General features: G+C 38.0%; 1 long non-coding RNA gene across 7 annotated transcripts in view; it reads right to left on the bottom strand.

Moving 5' to 3' along the window:
* LOC309720304 overlaps positions 1-15,056 on the bottom strand; it is a 100,505-nt gene that overhangs the window by 66,642 nt on the left and 18,807 nt on the right. The window lies entirely within an intron of this gene.

Here is a 15,056-nt window from a genome sequence, read left to right as displayed (position 1 = left end):
CCTGATAACCTAAGATTAAAATGGCAGAGAGTATTTGACTTGAAGTGGAAGAAATGGGCAGGGCAGAAATATAGAGCTGCACAAATTAGACTCCTTTCAGTAGCTCTTACTAGTTAAACACATCATAAACGAGAGATGACGTGAACTAATTTCTTCTGGTGCGTTCTCTGATCCCTTCACTATTGTGAAAAGCAGTCCATAAAGAAAGCAATATATGAGAGGTGGTGTGTAAATCTGGGCTGAGGTGAAGAGGCAGACCCTGCATGAAGAGTGATGGATGAGGTGGGAATCCTGCCCTTTCTTTCTCTGTTACCCTCGATCTCTGAGGTCTATTCCATCTCTTTCCACTGGGATAAGGAGAGACATGCATGCATTCTTGACCTCTATAAGGAAACAAGGTGCTGTTGCCACAGCTGCATGCTTGCCTTTCAGAAGCAGCCATTGCTCTGTAGCAGGTTTAGGGAGTTTGTGCCTTGGCCAACAAATCCAATGAGCAACAGCTTCCTTTCATGGACTGTATACATGAAGAACTGAAGGACAGGGCATATTTCAGCACATGCAATACTCAAATTAGAAAATGAAAAGAAAGAAAGGAGTTTGAAGTTCACTCAAATATGATGACAGGATACAGACCAAAAGACTTTCAGATTTTTAAATACTGAAACAGCCTTGTTTCAGTTACACAATCATAGTTAAGAAAATGTAAACAGAGATTTTTTTTAAACTAACTTGAAAGTCAAAAGCCAAAAAATCTTGAAAAAAGAAATCAAGTCTAGTGTGAAGTTTGCCTACATGCAACATCATCACATGTACTACTCTGTGGCAAAGTTATATAATGTTGTATGATATTGTCACTGTTTTTAACTGCAAGATTTCATTAAATAGGGGTTAGCAGTTTTCTGATATTAAGCTTAGACCATACTGGCGACTGCTGCTGCTTTGAATTAATGAAAGTGCAAAAGAAAGGTACTTTATATTTATTCAATTTATTTTGGAGAATTATTAATAAGAGTTTGCCAAATGACAAATGAATCAACAGCACACCTTTGTATCAAAACATAAATAAATAGTTTCCCATCACCTAAACTAACTATTGAGCATAACTTCAGATGGAACCTCCAAATTGTACACACATTGTAAATGTAAAATAATTCAGTATCAGAACAAATCTGTGAAAACCATAAGGTTATGCAACATTACCTCTGTAGGTACAAATTTAAACCCCCAGCTGTGAAAGTTGTTACAATTTTGGTCCAATTCTGCTTTTCTGCCTGTGAAGTCAAACTGCCTTATAGTGCAACTGAGACACTGGTATAAACTTTATTATCCTTCATTGTTAATGTTGCAGGCCAACAACCTGCTTGAACAGGAATTATGTTGAAGGATTTCATGGGATCTATAAGCTGTTTAAGCAAATTATAGTAAGGTAAAATATTTAGATTTCACAGCCATGCTCTGTAAAGACAATGAACCCATCATCCACTGTTCTACTGAACTCTGGCACCACTACTGTGGCCCCTTCAGCATTAACGCATATGGCTTTCCTTAGATCATTACTTCCATTAAGTCATTAAGCCTTGGCCTAAGCAAAGGCTGTTAGTTAGTCACATTAAAGAGTTAACACTTTCCGTCTCCACAACCTGATGGGTTGACATGTCTGCCGTCGCAACTGACACATGGATCCTTCCCTATAATTAGGAAAATTGCTCTTAACAGGTCCGCTGTTTAGTAATGGTCTCATTTCTTCCATCTTCCAAACTGCAAGAAGATGTCCCCATTAACTCTTTGCACCAAGGCTAAAGCCCTTCTGTGTCCATTCAACACTGTTTGATCCATCACCACCCACCCCTACACCCCCATCTCACACACACACACATACACTCTTCTTCTAATGGTTTTAATGAGCCACCTCATGGCCCTTTCCCCTTACAGATCTTTAACATATTTTTGGAGACCTTTGATCGAACAGCTATCATTTTAAACTTTTTGGGAGGGAGTTAATACTATATGTGAGGAGGGGAGAGGGCAATTTGGGAAGAATGAAGGATGGTGAGACGATTCGGCGGAGAATAACATGCCAAGCTTTCATCTCCCCCCCTTCCAACCAGTACCCAGCACTCCATCCCTTCATCTCACCCCTCCATCCCTTCGCTACCACCACACACCCCCACTTCTCTGACCAAATTAAATTGAAACCAGATGGAGTAGGGCCTGGACTGTGCGTTGTGTCAGATTGTCATGGAGCATTAACCATGATTTCACATTGAAATGGTCTGCAGGCCAGAAAGAAAGCAATGAGAGACGTAGAGAGAAAGATAGAGGGATAGAGACAGAGAGGTGGGGCTTAAATGATACAGGGATAAGAGAAGAGCAAGACTGTCAGAGAGAAAGAGTGAAGGAAAGAGAGAAGACTGATGAATATGCTCCTGCTGCCAGCAGATCAATCCCACTGATCGCACAGCTGGCACAGGCTGATGATATGAACGCCATATGACATGGAGACAGGCCTGCATCAGGGAGGCCCAGGATGGTGTCATACCTTTACAGATAGGATTAAACATCCTACATAAATCTGAATCCAAATCCAATTACTTGTGATTAAAATTTGCATATCACCCAGAAAGTTAAACTTCAGTGGACTAAAGTTTTTCTTTACTCACTTGCTTTGCCCTTAGGATGTCTAGTTTACCTGTAGCTGAATCGTGTATCTTTTTTTGTTCTACTGATACCTTGCTGTTGCTTAATCTAGAATGAGTCCAATAAATTTCCACTGAGAGAAGACTGATGTTGTTGCCAAAAAGCTAGCCACAGCACTGTGCCGGAAAAATAGGCACAAAATTGGAGACCAAATATGTGGTCTCCAAAATATGATTTCAAAGATGCATATTCCAGATTCTGTTTGGAATAATTTCCTTGCAATAAGTAAACTACCACTACATAACATTCAGTTCTTTAACCTGCCAAAATGTTAAGTGGTTCTCAAAAGCCACCTAGGCAGAACTGGCTTTGTACCTGCACAAACACAGAAAAAGTGTAAGGTTATCTGGTTTGTCAAACTAGGGAAACAGTGGTTAAAGACTGCAGTGTGACTAAAATTATTGCAAACACGTGCAGTGAATTTGATGCATTTAAAATGGTCGTCTCAAAGATCGGGATCAGGTCTTCGACCACTCACAGTCAGCTGGCATCTTCAAAGTAGTTGGTGCTTAGGATGGTGATAAAACTACAATAAGACAAAATCTCTCTGAATCACTTGGAGGCTGAAAGGGGTCCAGCTGGCAACTGCATCAATCCCTTTATGATAGTATGAAAATTAACTGTGATATTCTAGTGAAAATTGCAAATTTGTTACCAACAATAAATACAGAAATTCAATATAATATAACTGAATTTGGTTGAATTTAACAAAAATACACCACCTGCCAACAAGATAAATCGAATCAAAGGGACTTGTTACAGAAAAGTTGCTTCATGAGACTGGACTGACTGAAACAGGTTGGCCGTCTGTCTGCCTGTCTAAATTAGATGTCAAACTTTCACCAAACTGACTGAAAATGACTGAGGTCAGTCCAAGTTGGCCCTCAATTGTTTGGAGACAGGTTTGCAGGTTTGAAAGTGGTTGCCCAGAGGCTCAGGGTGTTAGACGCTCATCACAATGCAATCACCGAGCAACCAGCAGTTTTGCCTGCTCACAAGGAGGTCGCCACCCTATTTTTATTCTACTTTAACTGAGTCAATTAGGCAACTGTTTTACACAGGGCATGCATATGCATCTACAAAAAGTACAAAATGTATGCAGTCTCTAAAAGAACTGCACCCTAAGACCACACCTCCCTTAATGCAACTCAAGAAAGTCTTTCGCCCTTTTTTAAAGGCTAAATGCCCACAACTTTTAAACCAGCATCTCTGGTTCGTGATTTGTCAAAGCTCCCCTCGACACAGGAACCATTATAAAACTAATTTAACAAATTCAGTAGTGCCTCTTTTGTATCTTTTAACAATGAAATCAGGACATATTCCTAATTTCCATAAACCTCCAATCTGCTCTCTTTCTTGAAACTATTCCAACAACTACATGAAACTTCACTCTCATTTTCTTCTAACTTTGCCCAACTATTAGATGAGTGTAATACTCTTAACCATAGTGAAACATTCATCTTCCATTTGCCACCAAGGGATCAACGCTCCACTTAACCTCTCGAGGGATAGAATTACAAGTTTGACTTCAACCACTGATATCTTCTCATTGCAGGTGTCATTACCCCAGCTTATAATTGACAGAAGCATTAACATGTCATTAACACATAAGCTTAGACTTATATTTGAACCTTTTAATGAGGCTATCATTCAACATTAATAGATTAGTTATCATGGGTAATGACTGAGGTGTCTTTGCCCGTCCCCACAGGTCGGTGTAAAAAAACACCTCAGTGTAATGTTTTTGGTTTGGGGGTGGTTCGGTCCATCAGGAAATGAGACGGGAGGTCGTTAAGGGCAAACGTAGGAAGACAAGGCTAGGTACTGTCATCCATACAGGGGTCTTTAGATGTGGGTAATAATGAACGAAGAAGACTGCACAGTAGGCTAAAGAAAGTTTAATAAAAAGAAAAAAAAGTCAGTCAATAGTTTTGTCCAAGTGTACAAATAGCCCAGCCTCATACCTGCTATGATAAAATAGTTGCAAACATGATATTCAAACCAGTTGGCAATTATTCTACTATGTCTTTAGCCCTTTGCTTACCAAAGTGTGGCAATACTGAATTTAAGCTGAATTAGAGATAGATGCTTCTGCCCAAATGCTGGCCTTTAGCCTGGACACACTGCGCACCAAAATGAACAATCATTTGCAATGTGAATACATATCCAGAAACAAGTTAATATATTAACTTTTTATCTAATAAATTGCAAATGAATAAAGAAGGGTGAGATGTTAAAGCGATATCACCTAGATGTTAATTCCAAACACGCCGTGGTTTAAAAATCACCCACTGATGTAGCCCTTGAATAAGCAATTGTATTTTATTAGAAGTTTCCAGGCCATTAGCTTATCTGCTCTCTAACCCTTAAACTATTACCCCCCATGTGCCACATACTAATCACACTCGCTAGAGCCATTCCTTGGTTACATCAGGCTTTGAATTAAAGACTACAATTAATCTCCTAGAATGCCTCCTGTCACCTCTGCCACAGCTGATGATTGATTAAAGCTGGCTCTGTTGTGGCAGTGCCTGAACCAGGCTAGAGTTTCACCAACAGGAGAAGCAGTGTGAATGGTGAGGTCCTTTCAATGCCAGACTCATGGCTTGTGAGCCTTTGAGGCCTCGCAATCCCCCTTCCCCTAAACTCCTCTGATGTGAAAACCAGGTAGCCCTTTACCCCTCCACAGCACTCTCCAGCCTCCTGTCTTTCCTCCTTCACTCCCTTTTCGCAGTCCTAACGGACTTGGTGATGGATAGTATTTTACTCCTCAGAAACACATTGTTTTCTTTAGCACAGCAGGGTATTCTATTTGCAAAGGTCTGGTTGGTGAAGTATTGTGGATATCTATCACTGCAGAGGTGCCTCTGGTAAGCGTGGTGCTTCCTTTGAAAGGAGGAGGAGTTGTGTGCAATGGATAGTTGAAGCTGTCAGATCCATATTCTGACACAAGGGTAAAAAAAACAACCTTTGACTAATGCTAGATGTCTATAATAAGGCGAATGTGGGTCAAACAGTAAAGTTTTTAGACTATGATTAAATTGACAAAATTTTTTATCACACCAAGTTACCAATCACATGTGACAGCAACACGTAATAATGATTTTCTTATAAATACATTCACTTAAAGGTTGTGGGTTCAGAACCTGAGCAGTTTATCAAAAGGGTCTCAGGCAGACCATGAAGCCAGAAACCACAAATATTAGCTTGCTTCAACTAACAGATGAACAAATGAACCAGACCACTGATAAAACAAAACAAAACCAACTAATTTTTCATGAGAGACACATTGAGCTACTCTGTCCAGCAGTGAATTTCACAGGCTTGCCATTATTCTAAGATGCAGTCATACAAGTTGGAGGCAATCATTATCAGTTGATCAACATGGATTAGCTTCTAACCTCTTTCATTGTTCCAATGTCACAGTATCTCATGTAATGCAACTCCCCTTTGAGTTTCTCTCAAGTTACAATATCACAATTACCCAAATGGATGCGTCCAAAAGAGGGCTTACCCACTCTAAATCTCCTTTTAGCACCTCATGTGAAAGTCAAAATGGCGGCATTTCGTAGATGGTGACAGATGACAACCTTGAACCCATAAGCGCACATCGGCGAGTCAAATCCAACAGTTTGAAAAGAGTCTGTCTCACAGTATTTCCACCACTTCTTTCACCTCAGGAGAGACTGAACACATATACAGAGGTCCTGAAATGTTTTACATGCTGTCCTCTGAGGGAAACTAGGGGGCATTTGTAACACAGCTATTTCACCAGAGCGATGATGTACACACCCTGGTCATGTTGAAATAGATTGGAGATGATGTGAAACACAAACAGGACGAGTGACTTGGAGACTCGAGGCCAGAAATGTATTTAATAAATAATTAAAGTAGTGTATATCACAGGTCTTTGCCTTTTATCATGTGTTAAAAAATGTTGTGGAATTCAAATATACCATACACAGGTACTGTATATGTCAGACTAATTTTGGCTTTATTGCTACCTAGTCACACACACACACACTAACAACACATACACACATGAATGGGAGGCTAGGGTTCCTGTGTTCCTAGCAGACGGGGGAGTTGAACTTGTGACCCCTCCCTTGGGCGTGAGGCCCGGGGGGTTGCAGTATCACAAAGCTGATCCACTCCAGCCTGCCTGGCTTGGCTCGAGCACCGCCTGCCCACCCACTCCCACAGCTGGCACATAACACACAGCACTCACTGTACAGCCCAGTGCCTCACAGCAGCACTACATGAGCTCATGCTATGATGCAGCGTTAAAGCACCGCTGTGAAAATCTCCGTCTGAAAATTTAATATGATGCTCAAAATTAGTAAGTACATGAAAGATTTTTTTTAAAGTATATTTTTGAACCGAACAGGGTGAATGGCATGAGAGGATCTCACTGAGATTATTTGTTCATTTTCAGATTAAATAAAGTAAAATATAATATAGTAGTATAAACAAAAATCTGATGTAATAAAAAGGTCAAACTCTACAATGTTTTTTTAGATAATATTGTAGAGAAAGTGCTTTCAACACAGAGGTGTTTATCACAATCAATTTGATTTATAGTTTTATATATTCGATCACAAAATGTAGAGACCAAAACTCCAAAATGAAATCAAGTGCATCTCTTGCAAGCAGTACTGGCAGAATAAATATAAGATAACTCTATCTTTTTATTCATCTGCTATAGATTATTATTCATTTTAATGCTAGTAAGCTTAATTTGTATTGCACATGTGTTTTTTTATGCTAAATATGAACACAACTTGTCTTTCAATACAGCTCTTAATGCAGAAGCTGCCATGGTTCACAGGCCTCAGTTGAGTTTACATACATGCATACAGCTTAACATTTAACTAAGAATATTGAATTTAGCATAATAAATACAAATCATCTCCAGTTTAAATGAGCCCTCACTCAGGGGTTTACTTACATATGGAATATTGCCACATTGCACCATTTATTTATTTTTTACAAATTCAAAAGAGTTTAGACAAAGCTCAATATTACAAAGTGAGATTGAAAATGTAATTTTGACATTTTTATTTATACTATCGTGGAAGTCTGATTTTGAATAATGGCACAATATAAATTCGCTTTATTATTTGCAAACACAAACTTCCAAGAGTTTTAATATTCATTACTGTGCAACTCAATCAACATATTTAATGCAGAAAGTTTAGGGCAAAACCACAAGAAAGATTCAAACTTATCAGTGTTTTTGTCATTTTAATTTGATAGAAAAATGTAGCAGTACAAGTTATTTCTGTAATAAATTTGATGAGCTGAATTATATATATATATATATATATATATATATATATATATATATATATATATATATATATATATATATATATATATATATATATATATATATATATATATATATATCATTAAAATATACATTATTAAAATTTATAAAAACTCTTTGATTCAAATACTTTAGACTGCAGACATGTTTTCTTATCTGAACCCTCAACTGTATAATAATTCCAACATTAATTAAAAAGATTATTGGTTGAACGGCAACACCGTTTTAATAATTAGGGCATTTCAGATTCATAATTATCATTTTGTAATTAAACATTTCAAAAGTGGATATGCGATGTGGTTGTTCAACCTATTAACATAATTATTTTGTACAGAATATCTTGATTTCTATTTTAATCTCATAAATCAACTATTGAGAGATGGGTATCACATAACATTTAGCAGATATAGATAAACGTATCTTTTCTGTTGCACAGTAAGACAAAATGAAAAAGAAAATCAATAAGAATCAAAATCACAATGAGCTAATAAAATGAGAATCTGCCAGATCAAATTCAGCACCTCCTAATATATTTCTATTTGAGTTATGACATGTAGAAACCAAATCATTAGAAGTAAAAAAGTAAAGTGTTGTTTTAATATTTTCCACATCTTGATGTTTTGAGTTACCCCCCCACTACTTATTAATGAGCCCCATGTCCTTTCTAAACACAGTGCAGCCAGTTTATGTTCACCAAGTTCACCAAGCTTCAAAATCCACACATTCTGGATAAAAACTGTGCACAACAACCACATTCAGAGGAGAAGAGAAGGAGAGGAGTTAGCACATGGTTATCAGGGTGTCAGCACCCCCTGCTGGTTTTAGCTGCATGACTGGGACTTCTGCCCTCTGGTCGACCCCCAGCCCAGTCACCCAAATCTCTCAAGACCTGTCCTATGATACAACAGCACCTTATTGCAACTTAAGACTTTCCCGGGAAAATTAATTGTTGAAAACACTCAGTGTGGTCCAAAAAAAGCCTATTCTTTTTACTAGACTCCATTTATGTACAAACAGAATGACAGAGTCATGTTTCTCTCTTAATTTCACCTTTTTGCCATTTTATTTTACTTTACATTTCCAAGGTCTCCTGTTCGATGACGAAATCTTATTTATCAATACCAGGGCACAGTAGTTTACGAAATATTTATGCTTCTCTATATTTAACAAGTGCTTGTGTGTCTGCTTCCATAACAAAAGTGCTAATGCTAGACCTTGCAGTAGAAAACAAGTTAATGAGTTGGCTAAGGTCATGCTTAAGATAAGTTATCTATTAATACAGCTTCAGATTAAATTTACAGAGGTGCCTATTGGTGTATTGGTGGACAGAATGTAGTGAAGGTAATTAAGAGTATAAAAATGAGCGGTCGGTGTGATATGGAGTTTTTATACACCATTATCAAGCTAAAAGTGTAACATCCTAGCTTTCATTTTAGAGTTTCTCATAAATGAGATATTAGTTTAGGAATGAATTTATGAAAAATATTATGCCTAGAGTAATGAATGAAACTGGAATACTAAACAACTGTTATTGTATTATTTCAGATCTATTTGTGACTCGGTTTTTAATTTGATGAAAATCAGCCACCCCGGGCTGGGTTTATATAAAAATATGTTAGGATTGATGTGCAGTATTAAGCCAATTATAGTTTTGCTCTGATATTTCAATAATGCATTTCAGACACAACTGCAAAACCAAAAACTAAAAAAAGAAAAAGTCTATCAACCTTCCCCAAAGTGAACTATACACTCAAGTCTCCACTAAGACACCTGCTGACATCTGACCAAAAAAAAAAAAAAAAAGACATACGCATACTTTATGGCTTTTGAGAAATGTTGCATTTAGGATATAGTTATTTAGTGTCAGCAGTAACCACTTCAAATCATGTTTTCTGTTTCTTTTCCATTTCCTTTACTAAAGGTCAAAAACTCTGCGATGTTGCTTTAAATCACTCAAATTAGTCTTGATTAAAATAAACTACATATAATTTTTTGAACAAACAATTATCATCTAAATTATTATGATTCTCAAACAAGAGTTTAACCCTGATTTGTACAGACGGTGGAGCACAACAGGCCCAATATTGAAAAACAAGCCTCACACACTTCAAATACAGATAATCATCTATCACAGCGAAAGCTTTTTACACCACCATGTTTTCAGTTACACTTGATACTAAACCTCTTCTCAGGAGTCCCACTGTATACACCGTCACACCGTGTTTGACATCTGACTGACTTACTTCTTGATCACATAGCGATCACACAGCAATGTCTGTGATATTTTGTTTCCTGTCAATGAATTAAATCCTATATGTAATTATTCAATCCATCTAAATACCTTGATGGCCTTTTAAACCTTACTTTCACAAGTTTATATTTTTAATTTGGATTATTTTGACTGGCCAGGGCAACAAGCTAACCTCACCATTTGGTAAAACTGCATCTATACTTAGACACAGGTAAATGTTACAGTTCAAAGTGATGTCAGTTTTCTTCTTTAATTTGCATATAAACTCCTAGTTCCTAACTGCCCCCTGACTTATCTTCCTCATTGGGAAGATTTACCAGCCAAGGAATATCAAGGTCTCAAATCAAAGGGAAGGAATGTGAAAATAGAGACAGTAACAGCACATTACCATGACACCACCATCTCCCATGTGGACGCACGGGAGAAGGGTGACACTACAGGGAGTTCTGGGTCTTGTCGTTAGCCAGCAACGGGCTGCTCTCTCTGGGTTATCAGCCTTCTCCCGTGACCCCCTGGGTGGAGCAGCAGGGCTGTTCTGTTGTTTCATTATCACAGAAGTTCACGTAGCATGGAGAGGCGCCATCATTATCCATCAGGCTTAATGAGACTATCTCACTGCCGTAAAGGTCAGGCAATTACTGCTGGTGCAGTTTTCAGCCTGGAGACGCGAAGAGGTTGGAGCGAGATGGAAGCAAAATAGATAGTACATGCAGACACCCCCACCCCCACACAAACAGCTCCCATAAAGGCTACATGTTCCCGAATTTGCGCATTTCACTAAAACTTTGTATCTCCAAAGTTTATTAAAACAATCTCTTTAACCACATGGTAGACAGTTTTCAAAAAATTAAAAATAGAGCATAAAAATAACCTTAAACACAACAGTGCCCCGTATGCTAATAGATAAATGCATATGAACATTAATATCCCTGCCTAAAATGAGTGCTGCAATCGCTTATCTTGCTGTTTTTTAAAGCATCGTTTTTTTCTTGTAGTTCACTTGCAGTGTATGAGCGAGAACAACTGTCTGGATCATGTGCAGTATATGACAAGCCTATAATTGGATCAGGCATTGGACCTTTAACCCGTGGCATATGACATTACCAAGAGGCAGAGTGTATGTCTCTTTCACAGTTCTAACCATCAGCAGCCATGAGTTCTATCAGCAATGATCTCAATATACACAAGACTCTTGGGGTCAGAAGGTAGAGTGGGTTGTCCACGAATCAATGATCGATGGTTCAATGCTGCTGAATGTCAAATTTCTTAGTAAGAGCCCCAAAATTGCCTGCATATATGATAAGTATGAAAATGGGGGAAAAAATGATGTACTATATGTAAAGACTATAAAATAAATAAAATAATATAAATTCAGTCAATGTAATATAACTGAATCTACTTCTACCATCACAACAGTAAAATCTTAATGGTTAAACCTTAATTCTCAAAGTCCATTTACCAGTCTTTTTAGGAGCTTCTAATTGTTGCCTAATATGCACCTTGCCTTTAGCTATTACTTTCACCATGACAAGACAGGTGGCTATCTAAAGAGACAGTACACTTTATTTATTTCAATGGATGACTGCTGGTGTTTTATGGGAATAACTTCCTTTATATACAGTTAAATGTTTGATAAAGCAAGTAAATAAACTACTGTCCTGAAAATACAAAGTTATAAGTCAAGAGATAATTTGTTTTGTCTGGTAAAATGCTTTGTTGTTTGAGCCACTCAAAAGTAAGACAAATAATCTGTTTGTGACATACTTGCTTTAGAGCAAATCACTTGCTCAGAGAGAAAATGTGCTTACATAACCTTGTCTCACAACTCATAGAGATATATTCTCATTGCTTAATTAGGAATGATGAATAATGATAACTTATCCAGTGCAACGACAACACTGAAATGTAGAAATTATTCTTCCCTATATTGCCACTACTTCAACATACAATCATTTAATGCCGACCAATTTCTCCAGCTATGACAAGACACCTAAAGAAAAATGTTTAAGAAAAATCGTACCCCTCCCTCCTGTCGGATCACTATCTTGCCTCCAGTGCCACAGGCAATCCTGGGACAGGTTTATGTTCCTCTCACAGAGTTTGAACCACTGGTTACAGTGTTTTAACGGCTGGATTAATGGGGTGGCAAGAGGGGCCATAAATTGATAATATAACCACTGAACATACTTGCCAGGACAATTAAGATAATACAACTGGAAATAGCGGCCCCATGAATTGCCATGGTAAAGAGCAATGGCTGCCTTACAATGATGCCCGCTCTTGAGGCCTTTGGCTGGAAACTGTCATCGCTGTTCCTCCAGATATGAGCGGCAATAAACTCCTGACAATCACACGACAGTTTGAAAGTAAAAAAGGACATTTTGAAAATATGGAAGACTGTCTGGGCAAGTTATAGCACAAGCTTACCTTGTACAGACCTACTATACTGATGGAATATTTGTGACAAAGATTAGAACAGTTATCATGTATCAGTTTAAATACATATATAAAAGCCTTCAAACTTCCAATATTCAGTCTAGTAATTTTTCTTGTCAAAACACCATCTACAGGCATAACTACTATGTTACAAGGGGGCATGACATTTGGAATAATATTACAGTAAGCAGAGTGTCCAAAGGTCAATGATCTTGGTCTGTCGTTAACGACTGTCATTTAGATGGAGAGCTTATATGCTGAAGGATCAGAACACAATTTGCTTAACGCCTCGCTCATCTCTGAGAATGGAAAAGGCAATAGGTTTCATCAGTCTTTATGAAACACTAATAATCTGAGAAGCCACCAACTGCCTTCCCTGAATCAAACAAGCTGAAAAGGAGGAGCCCCTTAGAAACTGTGCTTTCAGAGATTAGAATAAATCCAATGTGTTATTCTAGGACCACTCAAGATCTGTAGAAGGTGGCCACGCTTGTTTGTCTGCCCCAAAACTGTGGATCACCATCACACTGCATAACAAGCAAGTGAATAACAAACACAAAGGCATAATAAGAGAGTGAAAAACGATGCAAAGAGGTTGTAATGAAGATGAAAAGACTTGCTCTGATGGCTAATGAAAATAAATGCCCATATATCGTTGACACAGTACTAATTACAAGCTGGATTTCCATTAATAGCTAATGAAATATTAAGTTCCATTAGCTAATAAAAGCAGGCTACAAAAACGAATGCAGTCTCACTGAATGATTCAGAAATAGGTAAAGAGATGCAGTATAAGGTCCTAGTTTTACTGCTGGGAGAAAAATTATGAAAAGTCCTCTTCTTTATTACTGTTTAACATTTGTCAAGACTAAGAACGAACGAATTTAATCCTTGGTTTTTATAAAAAGATAAATATGCTGAGGAATATAATGTTTTATCATAAGGACTGCATAGGTACATTTGTTGGAGCATAATTACATACTGCTGCCACATTATACTTTCTTCTTAGTTCTTTACTTTAACACGGCAGTTTATGTTTACAAGGAAAATTAACAGAACCAAGTATAATGTCATATTCTCTGTCCTCCATAGACAGTTCAAAACATGGGAACTTTGTACATTTTGGAAGAGATAAAATGTACAGAAAGGGTAATAAGTTCATGAGTGGGTGTTAAAAGAGAAGAAAGGGGAAAAGTAAAAAGAAAGAAATAAAATCCCACTGTCATTCACTTCACATCTCCACAAAACCTTTCCATAGTATTGATACTATTTACTACATCTATTCACTCGTAAATTGTGGCGGTGTTCAGGAAGCAACATGTCCAATCAGTGGGATATTACAAGCAGATATCAAGGCCACTAAACATGTATTCATCAAGGTATATTGCCTTCATCATTTCCTTAGAATAAAATGGAAAATTGGAAGAGTAGATCAGTATTAAGTTGTTGTTCACAGATTCCTAAATTGGTTACCACAAAAGCTTCAGTGTTCAATGGAAGGATTTCAAACAGAGAAAAGGGTAGCTCCTGAACTTGACCACAATCAAGTGGTCAGGTTTACATCAAGTTCACACAATGTGCCTTGCTTGTGTTATGTTAAGCTTGGCTAATAATGCTCAATGTGCCCACTTAATTCCAGGGGTTTTTTTATCGTGGGAAGGGTCAAGTGCGTTTTTCAACAAGTTGTGTCCCCTCAACCCCCAAAAAAGTAAAAGTAATGTCTGTATTTGGGTATTCCATAGACTCAAGTTATCGCTTTATGCTCAAATTTCTTAATCAGTCAGCATGACCTCCAGATTAGCTTGATGCTGCATTAGCCGCTTGACAAAGGTCTAAAGGACAAAGGTCACTCTTTCGAGGATGCCAATGTTCACATTTTGGACAGAGAGGACAGATGGTTTGAAAGAGGAGTGAAAGAAGCCATTTATGTCCACTGTGAGCGACCATCTTTGAACAGAGGCAGTGGTTTACGACACCAACTGTCTGCCATCTATAATCCAGTTTTGAGATCCCTTCCCAGACGCCTTAATGCCCACTCACATCCTGGGCCATCTGACCTCAGGAAATCACATGATTGGGTGGGGCCAGGTTTCACAATGAGCTTACCTGAAACCTGGCTGATTGTGACCCACACCCGTTTTCACGCCTTTGCTCGTGTGATTAGGTAGAGGATCATCAGGGGGTCCTTTGTCCCTCTTTGGGGGGAAACTCCCACTGGGTTTAAATCTGGGACTCTCCACCTTTTGACCTTAGAACTGAAGAAGCTTGTCGGATGAGAGGTGAAACGTCTTCAAGCAACTTAAAGAAGTTCAGACGCTTTTCTGTCCAAGCTCCTTGGACTAC

The sequence above is a fragment of the Aulonocara stuartgranti genome (assembly GCF_965226115.1).
Source record: "Aulonocara stuartgranti genome assembly, chromosome: 13".
Taxonomy (NCBI): Eukaryota; Metazoa; Chordata; class Actinopteri; order Cichliformes; family Cichlidae; genus Aulonocara; species Aulonocara stuartgranti.
The sequence above is the reverse complement of the archived record's forward strand: the minus strand, read 5'-3'. Positions and strand labels throughout refer to the sequence as shown.